General features: G+C 35.7%; 1 long non-coding RNA gene across 1 annotated transcript in view; it reads right to left on the bottom strand.

The window, feature by feature from the left end:
• Positions 1–9,160: 9,160 nt before the first annotated feature.
• LOC130010430 (uncharacterized) overlaps positions 9,161–17,130 on the bottom strand; it is a 62,017-nt gene continuing 54,047 nt past the window's right edge. Inside the window, exon 6 of the long non-coding RNA XR_007675413.2 lies at positions 9,161–9,748. This is a non-coding gene — a long non-coding RNA (uncharacterized LOC130010430). The remainder of the gene's footprint in view (positions 9,749–17,130) is intronic.

A 17,130-nucleotide genomic window follows, 5' to 3' on the forward strand; every position in this document is an offset into this window, starting at 1 on the left:
TAAGTGAAACAAGGGCCATAACTCTAGACATAATAAACGGAAATTGCTGAAATTCTATAGGCTTCTTTGTTTCACCAATTTAAATCATATATATAAATTTCACAAAGATTCGATGATAACTTTTGGCGTATAAGCGTTCACAAAGTGAAACAACGGCCATAACTCTAGATGTAATGAAATGTGATTCTTCATCTCACTAATGTAAACCACATATATCAATTTTAAAACAATCTGATAATAACTTTTGAAGTTAGAGCGTTTACAAGAAATTGTGGACGATGGACGAATGGACCAAGAGAAAGACAGACAAACGGACGGACAGGGGCGACGTCAACATACGTCCACATTTCCATGTGGGCGTATAACAATTAAATCTCTATGCAGAAGAAGATTCCTGAAGGTATGATTTTATTCAAAACTACCCTGTGTCACAGATATTAATTCAATCCTAAATAATTTGGATTATTCCTAGCACTGTAACATTGGTACCGTTTAATCTAGCGTAAATAGCGTTAATTTCTACTCTGTGTCCAATTATTCATAAATATTGTTGAATTTCGGCGAAGAGTGCTCAATTTGTACTTCTATCGAATTTCAATCTCACTGTTTAATTTTGATTACCAAGCGTCTAATTAACTAGTGTTTAGTTTCTCGATACATATTGAATTATAGGCGTCCCGTCTAATTAGCACGACTGTTCAATAATTAGTTGGACCGTTCAATTTCCCGAGCCGTGATTAAAATCAGTCAAGGTGTCCAATTACGCAAGGTGTTCAATTTTGTTGTCAAACATCTAATTTCACGTGCGATGTTCAGATATTACGATGTGTTTAGTTGTTGGTCATTGTTCAGTTTTGCAGCACAATGTTGAAATATTGTAATAAGTGTTAGTTTTAGTACTGACCTGTTGCGATACGGTGAAATATTATTTTTCAGGATTCATACGACGGCAGGTATCTGTAATGCCTGTCATTATCCGAGGATTATTTTTCAAGATAACTACGGTGAAACAGATGTTGGATTTTTAATGGCGACGGGACGGTTCCGAAGCAAAGCTTTATTTAGATGATAAATCTCACGCATCTGATTTACGTGTGTACACGTCGACTCCCTTACCCTGATTAAATCCTTTTGTTTAAATGTCTTCACAATTAAGACTAACAGCATGGGTATTGCACCAATCATATATTACATAATATGGGATCTATAGAAAGCATTTTGGGTTGAAGGGTAGTGTGATTATCTCGGGCAATAAACACAGAAGGCTTGTAGAATTAATACACATGTGTCAGAAGCTAACAATATTTCTATTGTGTAAGACAAAACGTGAAAATAAACTAATAATTCAAACTCTTTATTTCTTTTTATTATTATAGAACGACACCCTTTTTCACTGAAGATCAAATAAAACCTACTAAATACATTTCATGCTTATATGTAACGCATAACTTTGCCAAACTTTATTTCAGAGAAAGCCAATTTAAAAAGGAATTGTATCATATATTTAAGTTTTTTAATAAAGAATGGGGATATCATAAATACAGACCTCGGTGTAATTTTACATGCAAAATTAACGGTATTTATTTGTCATAAACGAGCTTACGTCTGACTTGCTTTTCTCTATCTATTTGCCACTCTTTTCAACAGCATGGGATTGGGCACCCGTACATCGGTTTAACATGAATAGTGTTCAACTTCTTCCTTTGCATATGCTTTAGCTTATTTTCCGAAATCACACCAATTTGCGACACCAATTTCACTAAAATTACATCGCTTACAATCGAGCGATGCTCATAGCACAACATTCAACTTAATACACTGTATAGTCATTTTCATGCATGTTGGTTTCACTATAACAGAATTGCAAGTGATAGAACAGATCAAAGAATAAAATTGCACATGGCCACTATTTCGACATGTGTTATCTTTAGATGTTCAGACTACCTGGCGCCTCAAATAACCCAATGTTAAAAGAAAGCATGCAGTGTCCATCTTACAACTATGGCGGGATTTAAGGGCCAAAACTAAATGTATGTTGAAAGTGTTATTATACATCATAGAAAATACCTAATACCTAAGGTGCAAAATACATATGTTGTTATACTTATGATGGATACATAATACCGTTAAAGTAAAAGTCAAATTACAAATGTTTTTTTGGAAAAAATCCACTAATGCTGCAAAGAACACAACCTTTTCACATATACACTTCAACAAAGCAACTTTGCAAAATGACATTTGTCTTTTGTCTTTTAACGCATCTTGAGTTCTTGAGGTCAACGTTCAAAGGACATTGGGTTACATGTAAAATTGTTAAAATGAATGCTCCTAAGAAGGAAAGAACGGATATAGGCTGGACCTTCTTTTAGTATCTGGAGACTTGTCAGTCATGATGTTGATGTTGGATAGGCTAACTATACAGTTCAAATATGTATAATCTAATCAAGGTGCCATCCATTATTAAGATTACCGTTAATCATTCTTACAAAGTTTGTGGGACATTATATACCCCTATATATTTCAATTCGGTTTTAACTGTAGACGTTAATACACCTAGCCTATATAGTCATATTAATTATAAACTTCACACAAAATAGGCCTACATCTAGATTGAACATAATTAGAATAAATTTAATTTAATGTAAATATGCTTTTTGATAAATACCGAATTGTGTCATGTGTGACACAAGTTTAAATTAAATGTAGGCTATATAAAATTATTTTAACATTAAAGATCTTTTCATCAGGGTCGGGTGTGCTGACTGTCAGAGTGTATAGGCATTTATTATTCATGCGGCATCTTATTTTTTTCAGAACGGAGGGCCTGGCAAGAGGACAACTGTTAAGTTGTTTGAATGGGACGAAAAACCGATGACCCGTGTGTACATTGGCATGTACGTAAAAGATCCATTGGTAGTTGGAATTTGATATAAGAGTATGCCACAGTGCCGCTGCCTGGGCAAAATGTCCCTCATCGCACACTATATGCCGGTCTTCATTAGGAGCAGAAAATTAGGACGTTAAATCCCATTTCATTTCACTTATTATTTTTTGCTGTCATATTTTTGTTTAAATACCATTGTCATTGGCCTGTGTCAAGTCAGTAAATTACAGTTTCCTGGGGGAGTTTAAATACCATTGTCATTGGCCTGTGTAAAGTCAGTAAATTACAGTTTCCTGGGGGAGTTATGGTATTAGTGTTTCATATTTCGGATAACTTTCGTAAACTGCATTTGAGTAAATAAATAAATGAAATTAAATATTAAATCAGAATCAGATCTTTTCTCATTATTCACTGTAGTAGGCATAGGTAACTATATGGGGTGGGATATGGAACGTTTTCCATCTCTTGTTATATTATATTTTTGATTGCTGGCAGGCAGTAAAAACTTTAAAACATTCCTGTTGATCAGCGTCTATGCAAATTTTGCGATTTAAATTCGATCGAAAACGAGCAACATTTTTTGCTATACTGTAGCAAGTATGAAGAAAAACGCCAAGCCCATTTATACCCAGCCTTCTCGTCAAATCCTAAGATTTCCTACAATTTTATTAATCTCTTTACACCACCAAAATTGATTGCCAAGGCAGTGGCTTTATATGTGTTTTTGGCTTTTGATAAGAGAGCTAAATCAAATTTGGTGGCAACTACATGTAACTAAAACCCCTTCCATTCACTTGATTTGATATTTGTTTATTTGGTGCAATGTCTATTTTATGTCTTGTCCGCAGGTTTATCTTGTAGATTTTTGTTTTGCATGTAGTGCGGTCCTCCTGCACTTACTTTTTGATGATATACGTGTACAGTTGATGCAATAAACATCTCATCTTATCTTATCTTATCTTATCTATCATTATAAGTATAACGACATATGTATTTTGCATCTTAGGTATTAGGTATTTTCTATGATGTATAATAACACTTTCAACTTACATTTAGTTTTAGCCCTTAAATCCCGCCATATACAACAGGTTCCGTTTTATTTTATAATTTAGCGCACAGTTTAGACTAAAAAGTATTACGATTCGCATTTTGTTATTCTAAATTGATTCTTATTCGGAATTCTTATATTTGGAGATGTTTAGTTCTATTTCGTGTACGAAAATTAAATCAACGATCAGTTTTAGAATTAATTATGGTTTCGAAATAATATCAATCTAATTTGTCTTATTTAAAAGGGGCCCCTTTATAAAGAAGATAAATGATGTTAGACATTATAAACTAACAAACAATAAGAGTATACTTTATTACAAAAACATCGGTGAACTAATCTAAAATCGTAACGGCAATTAACTAACAATACGGATATACTTTACTACAACAACATCGGTGAACTGACCTAATCGGTGGCGATCGGTAATCAACAAAAATCGACGAGTAAAACTTATTTATTCCATACATTATTGTTTAACAATAAGTAAGTGTTTAACAGTTTATTTAACGATAAGTACAACTCAATTGATTGACTGCTATTATAATAACAAGGGGGATGAAACAGCCCGATAAAATATTAGGTTGGGATGAAACAGCCCGGGGTGAAACGGTTGTGGGATGAACTGACCCGCATCCTATCGTTTTGACATCGATTGTTTATGACAAATAAATACCGTTAATTTTGCATGTAAAATTACACCCAGGCCTGTTATGCGTTACATATAAGCATGAAATGTATTTAGTAGGTTTTATTTGATCTTCAGCGAAAAAGGGTCGTCGTTCTATAATAATAAAAAGAAATAAAGAGTTCGAATTATTAGTTTATTTTCACGTTTTGTCTTACACAATAGAAATATTGTTAGCTTCTGACACATGTGTATTAATTCTACAAGCCTTCTGTGTTTACTGCCTGAGATAATCGCACTACCCTTCAACCCAAAATGCTTTCTATAGATCCCATATTATGTAATATATGATTGGTGCAATACCCATGCTGTTAGTCTTAATTGCGAAGACATTTAAACAAAAGGATTTAATCAGGGTAGGGAGTCGACGTGTACACACGTAAATCAGATGCGTAAGATTTATCATTCGTGGATGTGTTGTCAGTGTGGGAAATACTGTTTTAAATGGATATATAAATACACGTTTTATGATTGTGGACGAAACGGTATGTGCATCTCAAGAAAGCTTTGCTTCGGAACCGTCCCGTCGCCATTAAAAATCCAACATCTGTTTCACCGTAGTGATCTTGAAAAATAATCCCCGGATAATGACAGGCATTACAGATACCTGCCGTCGTATGAATCCTGAAAAATAATATTTCACCGTATCGCAACAGGTCAGTAATAAAATTAACACTTATTACAGTATTTCAACATTGTGCTGCAAAACTGAACGATTACCAACAACTAAACACATCGTAATATCTGAACATCGCACGTGAAATTAGATGTTTGACATCTAATTGGACACCTTGACTGATTTTAATCACGGCTCGGGAAATTGAACGGTCCAACTAATTATTGAACAGTCGTGCTAATTAGACGGGACGCTTATAATTCAACACGGGTCGAGAAACTAAACACTAGTTAATTAGACGCTTGGTAATCAAAATTAAACAGTGAGATTGAAATTCAATAGAAGTACAAATTGAGCACTATTCGCCGAAATTCAACAATATTTATGAATAATTGGCCACAGAGTAGAAATTAACACTATTTACGCTAGATTAAACGGTACCAATGTTACAGTGTAGATATCTCTAAGTCTAAGTTTAAAGAGAAACTATGTAAGAGCTAAACATTTATTCACATGACAAGCCTATAATCAACTCTCTCAGACCATCGGATGGCTTAGACTAGAGGATTGAAGGGATTAGAACACAGTGCCATTGACTAATTACCATGCCATGCAAGATACACTCACATTTTGCAAGAGATGGACAAAGAACAAGTTTAACAAGCCAACAGTGAGGCTGATGTCCCCCGCTGAAATCCCAAAATAAATAGATGACACATATTAATTAATCGCACATTTATTTTTTTCAAAAGTATCGAGCACTCAAACCATACACTAAGTTTCATCACTCCATCACTCTCTATCAGATAGAATCAAGATTACAGCACTGGTCAGACGGAAGTACTAAATTTCCCCGAAGTCCGACCTTGGTGGAAATGACAAATAGCGGACGTCAGGTAATCAATGCGCTCTGGCCGCGCTCAAAATTCCACTCTAAATTCCTCCACGAATTTGAGTAAACCCACAGACCTCCGCGATTATTTTAATCCACCGCGGAAATTAACATGAAAGATCCACTGCAAATTTAAAAAGTCAGACTTTCCAAGCATGTACAGTCAGCACCTCCATAGCTGACAAATATAACAAATATCAAACATTGGCAGGCTTTTAAATAATAAAATAAACAGAATTATGGCTGTACTGATACATTGCTTCATCAATATGTTCGACATTTTTAAGACTTGCATCGATCGACTTTTTCAAACTCATTCAAATTACGAAAATTTCAAAATTTACACACATAGATGCAGGTCTTACCGTGGGCGAAAGATTTGTCCATTGAAATAACCATTTCCATTCTGACAAATAAGTTACACAATGCATTTTAAATTGATAAATCACACCTGAAGTAATCTATATTCTGGTTTAAATCACAAATGAATTAAATGCGTGTGTGTGTGTGTGAGTTAGTTGTAATTTACTCTGCTTCCACCGAGGTGATATCGCAGACAAATAACATGTTATGTATACATGGTGCAGTATTTTACAATGTGATTAATGAAAAAAGGATTAAAGAATTATTAGATATTTATATATACAGTAGAACTTCTATTAAGCAAGCACCCAAGGGAAATTTAAAAATGCTTGCCTAATGGAGGTGCTCTTTGACTAGAGGTATCCAATATTGCCCCAACCCCTACCACAAAAAATAAAGATATAGATTGCATATATTTTTTTATTCATGTAGTATAACAATAACAATACATGTACTTTTTATCTAGTTGTGAATTCAAAGTAGTCGCGTATACATGTTTGTTTAGTAATACTGGATCTCTGCCACCCCCCCCCCCCCCCCTAATATTTCTTTTACTTTCATCATACTGAATCATAGCGTCTAAAGGCGTTTCAAAATGCCGTGAATTTGAGTATTTCCCACCACAACTATTATAGCGATTACGCGACCACTTAATAAAATCTTGGTGCTTTTTGTGCTGACATAAATTAATTACGCTTGGGTGCATTGGGAGCGAACATCAATACTTGCATCGATAAATTTGACCGTCGCTGAATCTTGCGCCGATCGAAAATTCTTTACTCAAATTTCGAACATAACTTCTGTAAACTTGTCATTTTGTACCAACCTTCGATACTACTGTCTACCATTGTGATGCATTCGATAATATTTATCCATTTTTGTGAAGAAAATCGATGAATTAATTTATTTTATCAAAAAAGCACATGAACAAAAAACCATCGCTGATTTTATCACCGATTTACAGAGGGGTGTAACTCTGTATGTAATATTATAGGGGACGCTAAAACGTCTGTTTAACAACAAAGTGGCAATGGAAAAGAGATACTAGATGATCGTGACAAAAATCGGTACTTTTATTTTATTCAATCAGTATCAAATAATGTGTCGTTACGCGTGAAAACAATGATCAGGTTAGTCGTTTAATAAAACAAAAGATTAATAAACAGATAATCCCGGGTTGATTGTTATTTTCACATTTCTTTTTACCTGATCAGTGGGGGTCCAGTTAATTAACTACTACTCACGGGATTAGCGGGAGTGTTACAAAGAAAGAATGACAAGATGGTATCATTCAACAATGGCCGTTGAATTTTGAATGGGCGATGTTTTGTTGAATTTATTAGTAAAATAGTGACCGCCGGCCGCGTTAGAGGAGTGACCGTTGAAACAGTTGAATTTTTACCGGGGGAATTAATCGTGATGCCCATTGCACGCGTTGAACAGGTGTGTGTTTAGTAGGGGTTAAATTACTTAAAAATCGCTTGGGGGGATTTTGTGGTGCTCGTTGAAGCAAGTGTTCGCTGATTAGGAGTGCACGCCCAAGCAAGTTCTACTGTATGTACAGAAGACAGAAAAAGACGGGAGGAAACGTTTTATGACAAGTGCACCAGCGGCTGCCAGGCAGGATACGCCCACATTTTCGAGAGATGGATAGAAAACAAGCTAAAACGAAAGTGATTTTTCCTACAATCAAGGGCCATAATTCAGGAAATTACAATTCGATATGCGCAAATATCGAAAGGAACCAAGATCTTTGAGTTATAAACTTACATTTCAAGTTTCAACAAAATCGGATAAAAATTGTGACCTCTATAGGGTCCACAACCTTGATATACCATATTTTTACACAATTTGAGAACGAGGGGCGGCCATTTTGTCCGTCCGTTTTGGGGCGATTTTCCTGAAATTCGAACTCAGTCGTCCTTAGGGTGTAACGGTGATATAATACATTTTTTTAAATCGGATAAAAATTATGACCTCTATAGGGTCCACAAGCTAAACACGGGATTTTTCGTACAATCAGGGGCCATAATTCAGTAATTTACGGTCCGATATGCACACATATCGAAAGGAACCAAGATCTTTGGGTTATAAACTTACATTTCAAGTTTCAACAAAATCGGATAAAAATTGTAACCTCTATAGGGTCCACAACCTTGATATACCATATTTTTATGCTATTTGAGAATGAAGGGCAGCCATTTTATCTGTCAGTTTTTGGCCGATTTTCATGAAATTCAAACTCAGTCGTCCTTAGGGTGTAACGGTGATATAATAATATGATTTTTTAAATCGGATAATAATTACAATCAGGGGCCATAATTCAGGAAGTTACAGTCCGATATGCGCGAATATCGAAAGGAACCGAGATCTTTGTGTTATAAAGTTACATTTCAAGTTTCAACAAAATCGGATAAAAATTGTGACCTCTATAGGGTCCACAACCTTGATATACCATATTTTTACGCTATTTGAGAACGAAGGGCGGCCATGTTGTCTGTCAGTTTTGGGCCGATTTTCACAAAATTCGAACTCAGCCGTCCTTAGGGTGTAACGGTGATATATTAACACGATTTTTTAAATCAGATAAAAATTATGACCTCTATTGGGTCCACAAGCCAAAAAATGCGTTTTTGCGTACAATCAGGGGCCATAATTCATGATGTTACGGTCCGATATGCGCGAATATCGAAAGGAACCGAGATCTTTGGGTTATAAACTTACATTTCAAGTTTCAACAAAATCGGATAAAAATTGTGACCTCTACAGTGTTCACAAGCCAAAAATGTGATTTTTCGTACAATCAGGGGCCATAATCCATGAAGTTACGGTCCGATAGATGCCAATATCGAAAGGAACCGAGATCTTAGGGTGATAAACCTATATTTCAAGTTTCATTGAAATCGGATAAAAATTGTGACCTGTAGACTGTTCACAAACAATTGTGGACGGACGGACGGACGGACAGACAGGGGTGACGACAATATACGTCCACATGAAAATGTGGGCGTATAAAAATGAAATAAGTGTGAATGCAGACAGAGATACATTATACTGACAGACGCATAAAACGAATATGGGACGGTTGAATGGCAGGGCGGTGCACATCTTCCTTGGGGTTTGTTGGTGAGTGTGGGGCCTGGGCTTTTCTTCCTTCCATTTCATCTTCTAGTCCGGTATGGTGGTAGGTTTCATCTTTGCTTGCTTCTGTTTGTTCTTTCTTTTCTTATTGGTTCTCTGAAGGAAGAATCCAGCACCTGAAAAGAAAGATAAGTTGCCAGGCAACAAATCAGCAGCTAAATCGTCCGTGCGGTCGACAGAGTTGTCGCATATTTATTCCTTTGTAGGTAATTGGGGGCCTTTACAAGACAGTTCCATTACAGATCAGATTATAAATTTTGTCGTTTGAGGGTTTACAAGGTTCTACAAACTGAAACAAGGGTCTCAACTCTGGAAGTAATCTACAGAAATTGTTGAAATTTGACAGGCTTTTTCGTTTTACTAATTTAAATAATGCATATAAATTTCATACAGATCACATGAGCACTTTTGATCATTCAAACGTTCACAATCGCCATAATTCTAGAAATTATTGACGGAAATTGCTGAAATTCAATAGACCTCCATTTCACAAATTTAAATGATGCATATAAATTTCATACATATTGGATGATAACTTTCATCAATCGAGCATTAACAAGGTTTAACAAAGTGAAACAAGGGCAATAACTCTAGAAGTAATTAGTGTAAATTGCTGAAATTCAATAGGCTTTTTCGTTTCACTAATTTAAATCATGCATATAAATTTCACAAAGATCGGGTCATAACTTTTGGCGTAATAAACGGAAATTGCTGAAATGCAATAGGATTCTTCGTTTCACTAATCTAAATAATGCATATAAATTTCAGAAAGATCGGATGATAACTTTTGACGTTAAGAGCGTTGACAAGGATCAATAAAGTGAAACAAGGGCCATAACTCAAGACGTAATAAACGGAAATTGCTGAAATTCAATAGGCTTCTTCGTTTCAGTAATCTAAATAATGCATATAAGTTTCAGAAAGATCGTATGATAACTTTTGGTGTTAGAGCGTTCACAAGGTTCAATAAAGTGAAACAAGGGCCATAACTCTAGAAGTAATAAACAGAAATTGTTGAAATTCAATAGGCTTCTTCGTTTCACTAACTTAAATATTGCATATAAATTCCAGAAAGATCGTATGTTAACTTTTGGCATTAGAGCGTTCACAAGGTTCAACAAAGTGAAACAGGGGCGATAAATCTAGACGTAATAAACGTAAATTATTGAAATTAAATAGGCTTCTTCATCTCACTAATGTTAACAACATATATCAATTTTAAAACAATTGGAAGATAACTTTTGGCATTAGAGCGTTCACAAGAAATTGTGTTTATGGCAGTAGTTTCGTTCAAAAGATGTGAATTTGTTAGTAGGTGTTAGTGACATTACAATTTACATATAGAATATATGATTTGATCTACAATCAATGTTTATTTATTTTAAATAGAAATAGAGGTAAAGTTAAATATAACTGAAAAATAATCAAGGTTAAAAAATGATAATATTTGGACAGGGTGTGTTACGTTTCCCTCTGTGGGGACATTCTTACCTTTTAACCCTGTCAAGTTGTTTTAGTAGTGCAAGGCGGTTGGCATTTCTCTCTAGGAGACATTTTTGCGCCTTGCCTTGCTATGTGTTATTTTAAATTGATTAGTTCATTTGTTTAATTTGGTTTAGTGGTGCAAGGCGGTTGGCGTTACCCTCTAGGGGACATTTTTGCGTGCCACCTTGCTGGTTCGTTACCTAGCTTTGTTTTCGTTTATCATTATATGAATTTTTCCATACCTATACTTTTTATAAAGTTCCAGATAAGATGGGAGGTCCAGTATCTGTCATCTGGGTGTGGCGAAAGGAGAGAATTGAGACAGAAGGTTCTGTCCCTCTTTGTTAGATTGTCAATCATTGATTGTCGTTTGTTAACTGATTGCAATCTATTAGTAAGTGAGAGGCGGTTGCGATACGTCCACACGGGCATTTGATTGGTGTATAGGTGTAGTCTTTGACTACCTCTATTGTTTTGAGCCTCGTGATGAGCTTGCATATTTTGATTAAAGGATGATTGATGTAAACCTTGTCTACAAGATTGCTATCTATTTGATAGCGATGGGTGTTTTCTTGTTTAAAAGACGTGTTTTCCATGCCCTTTTTATCTTCTCTTTTGCTATGCCTGCAAATTCCCGACTGCTATATTCTAAATTTTCTAGTTCATTTAGTGACAACCCCTCCTTGGCTAGTTTGTTGGCTTGTTCATTGCCAAAAATATTGACGTGGGAGGGGATCCATGCAAGGACTACTTCCCTTCCACTATTCTTAATTTTTTGATTAAGGTCCCTAACTTGATGGATTATGTCCTGCCGGCTTTTGGAGGAGTTTGATTCTATGGATTTGATGCTACTCAAAGAGTCAAACAGTATTATGGCTTTTTGGTGTGCTTGCGTAGCTAGCCATTCCATTGCAGTTTTAATGGCCATCAGTTCTGCGGTGTACACAGAACAATGTTCTGGTAGCCTTTTCCTGATATTCAGCTTTGCTTTGGGTATGTACAAGTCATATCTTGTTGCCCCCTGTGTAGTTTTTTGGGATCCATCTGTGTAGATTTTTAGATTATCTGTCCATTTGGTGTCTATTAATTCTACTGCTAGTGCTCTAGCCTCTATGGGATTGGCGTGTTTATTTGTGACGTCACTTAAGTGCGTGTTGATAATTGGATCACTTAATTGCCAAGGTGGTGTGTCGGGGAAGGTTTTTGTCTCGATAATGGTTTCTTTCAAATTGTGCTTATTTAAGATATCGTTTGACATTTGCCCAAATGTCATGGGCCGGGTGTTTTTCCTGAAGCCTATCCGTTTTAATTGTTTGAGACACTTATATGTCGGGCATCTTTCTTTTAGCATTTGGACACAGATCACCAAATATTCCTACGCCGTCACCCACGAAACAAGGGCTAAAGCTATTTTTAGTCTTCCTCTCCCTTTTCCTTTTTCCCCCTTTTGCATGGCGATTTTTGTTGGTGTAGAATTGAGGAAAAGGGTTTGAAAATACATTTTCTGCCAGGTTTTGGTGAATATTCATAATTTTGATGCGGAAGGATACAAGAGTTGAGAGGTTGGTTACGTTGAAATGTAGGGCCTGAAATTGCATGTTTACTTGTCTCTACTTCCAGCTTGTGTATCTCAAGTTTTTCATGAAGAACCTCATACGTGCTTTTGGGCAAGTGGTTGCCACATGTTGCTCCATCTGTGGTAGAAAGCGTTCTACCCAACGAAAATTTGGGAAAAAGTTAGAGCCGGTCTAAGATACGAGAATTAACATTGGAGTCAATGGGGAAATCTTTAGTGATCTGTGTCCTGTCTGTGTGTGATAAGGCTGTCACTGATATGCCTTAGTTTTGAAAATATGAAGATTAAATTCTCAGAAAATATGAATAAAATAGTTTGGCTACAGAAAAACTAAAAAAAGTTAATTAAAAAAAAAAAAAATCAAAGTTTTGAAGAAAAATTGTGATTTTACTGCAAATTTCTCAATTTTCAATTTTTATTGAATTTTTAACAGTAAGTAAAATATTCTAATGCCCAATGTTGGCTTATTCAGTCTCAGAAAGCACAGATAAAATGAACAGTATTGAAATTTCACCAAATTTTGTCTAAAAATCAGGAATATTCACAAAAAATCTTGAGATTCCCCCCATTTGGATGTAGATATTAATATTTTCATGACTACTAAAATGAGTCAAAATGTCTAAAAATGCCCATATTTTCTTTGCTAATATAACTTAGATGGGATCTACATGTTTGTCAGGTTTAGAAATAGCTCCAGCTTTCCTACAGAAAATTGAAAATTGGTAACACTGAGTTAATAATGTACAGCAGATGGGTTTGTACAAAATGTTCAAAACAGGGGTTGGCTCAATTTTGCCACTATTTTACCCAGAATAAGCATTTTTTTCTTCTTTGAAACATTAAATTCTTGCATTTCCTTCATGTAGGAAGCAATATCCCAGCCTTTCTAGACATTTTTTACTCCATCATTCTGTTTAGAGAGGCAATAAATGCCCCACCCCACCCTTTTCTATTAATGTGTTTTGAGGGATTTAAATGCACCTGTGTTGACATGTAAATGATCTTAATTGGAATTTGTGGTTGAATTACAGCTAAGAATGTTATTTTTCACCCAAAAATATTTTTTGTGTGCATTTCAAGGATTTCTAACCCTTATTTGTTCAGAGTCAAACGTAGAACCCTGAGGCACTTCAGGCCAATGAGACCAGACCCAGATATAAAACTGGTGTAGATGTGTAAATGTCAGTTTAATGTTCAATATTTTCTTGTCAAAATCCAGCATTTGTGGTGTTTGCTGCATTTATGTTACCTATAAAACAATAAAATGTTAATTTTTCTCCTTTTCAGGCCTCTTTTTATGTTGTCAAGTACGTCATGACTACTTTTTTAACTTCATTTTTTCAGGAAATTAATGTAAAGTTCCAGACATCTTGCTTCAGCACAAGGATTGCAATACAAATTTGTAACATGCCTCTGAGGTTTGAGATGTTGGAAACATTGAAATATTCCCAAATTTGTGAAAATTGTGTATTCTGTGACCCTTCTGTTAGAGAGGGGTGATCATAGACCAAATATGGCATTTTTTTCATTCATCAAGGCCTATTTTTAACCATAATTCATATTTATTGCACCTATTTTAGTTTATATGTCCATATGTTAGCCAGGGATGGTAAAACATAGCTGTTAGACAGATTCCTTTGGTAATGTAAGTTCTGCAACCATAGATTAGATTAATTCAATCAGTGGCATGTTCAGGGGGTAGGCATACATGTTTCAGTATAGATCTCTAATATTACAACCATTGCAACTGGTTTGCATTTTTTCTGTTTGCATATTGTCCACAGATTCTAAAAATATATTTCTTGTCCGTCCGGATATTTAAAAAAGTGGAAAATTATTGGTATTTTGAGAGATGCTACATGTAAATTTTGTACATTTTTCATCACATGGCAGTAAAAAATTATATTTTTGAAAAAAATTCCAAATTATGAGTGTTTTGTATGTAGTTTCTTTGTTACTTGTCTAATTTTTTCACAGAACTCAGATACTGCCTTTAATAAGAAAGATTTTTAAATTTTAGCACAAAAGGCCTATGGACCTGAGATGCACCAGTGTACATAAAGCAGCATGTGTACTTAAAGGGCCATCATTTTTACAGTTATTCTTTGATTTTGATTTTCTTTCACCGGCATGTTGCCAGAACACATGGGAAGGAAATAAAAAAGGCCTTTTGGTGATCCCTGAAGTTTCACCCCTATATAGGACACAGATCACCAAATATTCCTACGCCGTCACCCACGAAACAAGGGCTAAAGCTATTTTTAGTCTTCCTCTCCCTTTTCCTTTTTCCCCCTTTTGCATGGCGATTTTTGTTGACTTTTTGGTGTAGAATTGAGGAAAAGGGTTTGAAAATACATTTTCTGCCAGGTTTTGGTGAATATTCATAATTTTGATGCGGAAGGATACAAGAGTTGAGAGGTTGGTTACGTTGAAATGTAGGGCCTGAAATTGCATGTTTACTTGTCTCTACTTCCAGCTTGTGTATCTCAAGTTTTTCATGAAGAACCTCATACGTGCTTTTGGGCAAGTGGTTGCCACATGTTGCTCCATCTGTGGTAGAAAGCGTTCTACCCAACGAAAATTTGGGAAAAAGTTAGAGCCAGTCTAAGGTACGAGAATTAACATTGGAGTCAATGGGGAAATCTTTAGTGATCTGTGTCCATTTGTAGTTTGCCCCAATACTTGAGTGACAGTTCTTCGCGCCTGAGATCAAGTGGAAGCTCTCCCAGCTCGTGTAATAGGGCAACTGTTTTGGTCTGGTTGCTAGTCTTATCGCTTTGCTTTGTATTGTGTTTAGTTTACTGAATTGACTGTCACTTGCGTTTGCATAAGCCAGACATCTGTAGTCGATTACCGAGCGGATGAGTGCTCTGTATATTAATATATACAACTGTCGGTAGTTTTTACTTTGATGTCCATAGCGGTTATATCTCATAACAACCTGTCATGACATCATCATACAGTACACTTCAAGCGAAAGTACTAAATTTCCCCGAGGTCCGACCTGGGCGGAAATGAAAAATCGCGGACGTCAGTTAATAAATCCGCTCTGGCCACGCTCAAAATTCCGCTCTAAATTTCCTCCGCGAATTTAAATAAACCGCCGACCTCCGCGATTATTTTAAACCGCCGACCACCGCGAAATTTTAAAAAGTCGGACTTTCCACGCATTAACAGTCGGCACGGCACATCCATAGCTGGTTCGAAATGGGTTTATTTATCGTGTGATTCCACGGCAGTGATATCATAGTCGAATATCGGCTAATACGGCATGCCAAAAGAAAGATTGTTAATTTAACACGGTTAGACACGCAGATTTTACTGGCTTATATTGAAAAATAACAAAAATCAAACAGGCTTTTAAATAATAAAATAAACAGAATTATGGCTGTATCGATACATTACTTCATCAATATGTTCGACATTTTTAAGACTTGCATCGATCGACTATTTCAAACTCATTCAAAATACGAAAATTTCAAAGTTTACACACATAGATGCTGGTCTTTACCGTTAGCGAAAGTTTTGTCCATCGAAATAGCCATTTCCATTCGGACAAATATGTCACACAATGCATTTTAAATTGATAAATCACACCCGAACAAGTAATATATGCCTTCATGTCCTGTTTTCAAGCACACATAGCCAGAAGTCACCGTCAACCATGCTGAACACGTGGTTGATTACGGCACCAAAGAGTCTGAGTCAATGCATACTGGCAGTCAAGATTCCTAATTAATTACGTGAATTCACACGTGTCATCAAAAGGAATTGATAGTTGACTTAAATAGAAGCCCCTTTAACAACAAATTGTTACCATGTCGTATTCTTGTAAACAATACTTTTATTCTGAATTGTCAGCAAGAAATCATTATCCAAAATAGTTGACCTCATTATTAAAGAACAATTACAATTGGGACGCGACCAATCTAGATTTTCACACAAAATAGGTGACGTTATCATGGCTAAATTACGAACGGGCTACGATGAATAGCACACCCCACCCCATACAATATACATCATGTATTACCAGTAGGTTACAAGGGATTCTATTAATTTTATTTACGATAAAACTCGGGATTTAAAAAATGTGGATATAAAAGATAATTCAATTTTTGAATCGGTTTTTGTCTGCGATATCACCTCGGTGGAAGCGGACGTAAAATACAACTAACTAACAACAACATTGAATCGGTACAGACTTAAAGGTTGTCGTATGCACTGTGTGAAAAGAATACTTAATCATCATATTCGCAGTTGACATATTCTGTTAAATCATTCGTTGAACCGGTGGTGATATTTTTTTTTAATTTGGCACAAAAACCATCCCTTATATCGCACCGTGCCCCTTTAAGTCGGACTTTCCATGCATGTACAGTCAGCACATCCGTATATGTAAATGTTTTAAAATAGCTAGGTTTATTTATAGTGCAATTG

This window comes from Patella vulgata, chromosome 2 (assembly GCF_932274485.2).
Source record: "Patella vulgata chromosome 2, xgPatVulg1.2, whole genome shotgun sequence".
Classification (NCBI taxonomy): Eukaryota; Metazoa; Mollusca; class Gastropoda; family Patellidae; genus Patella; species Patella vulgata.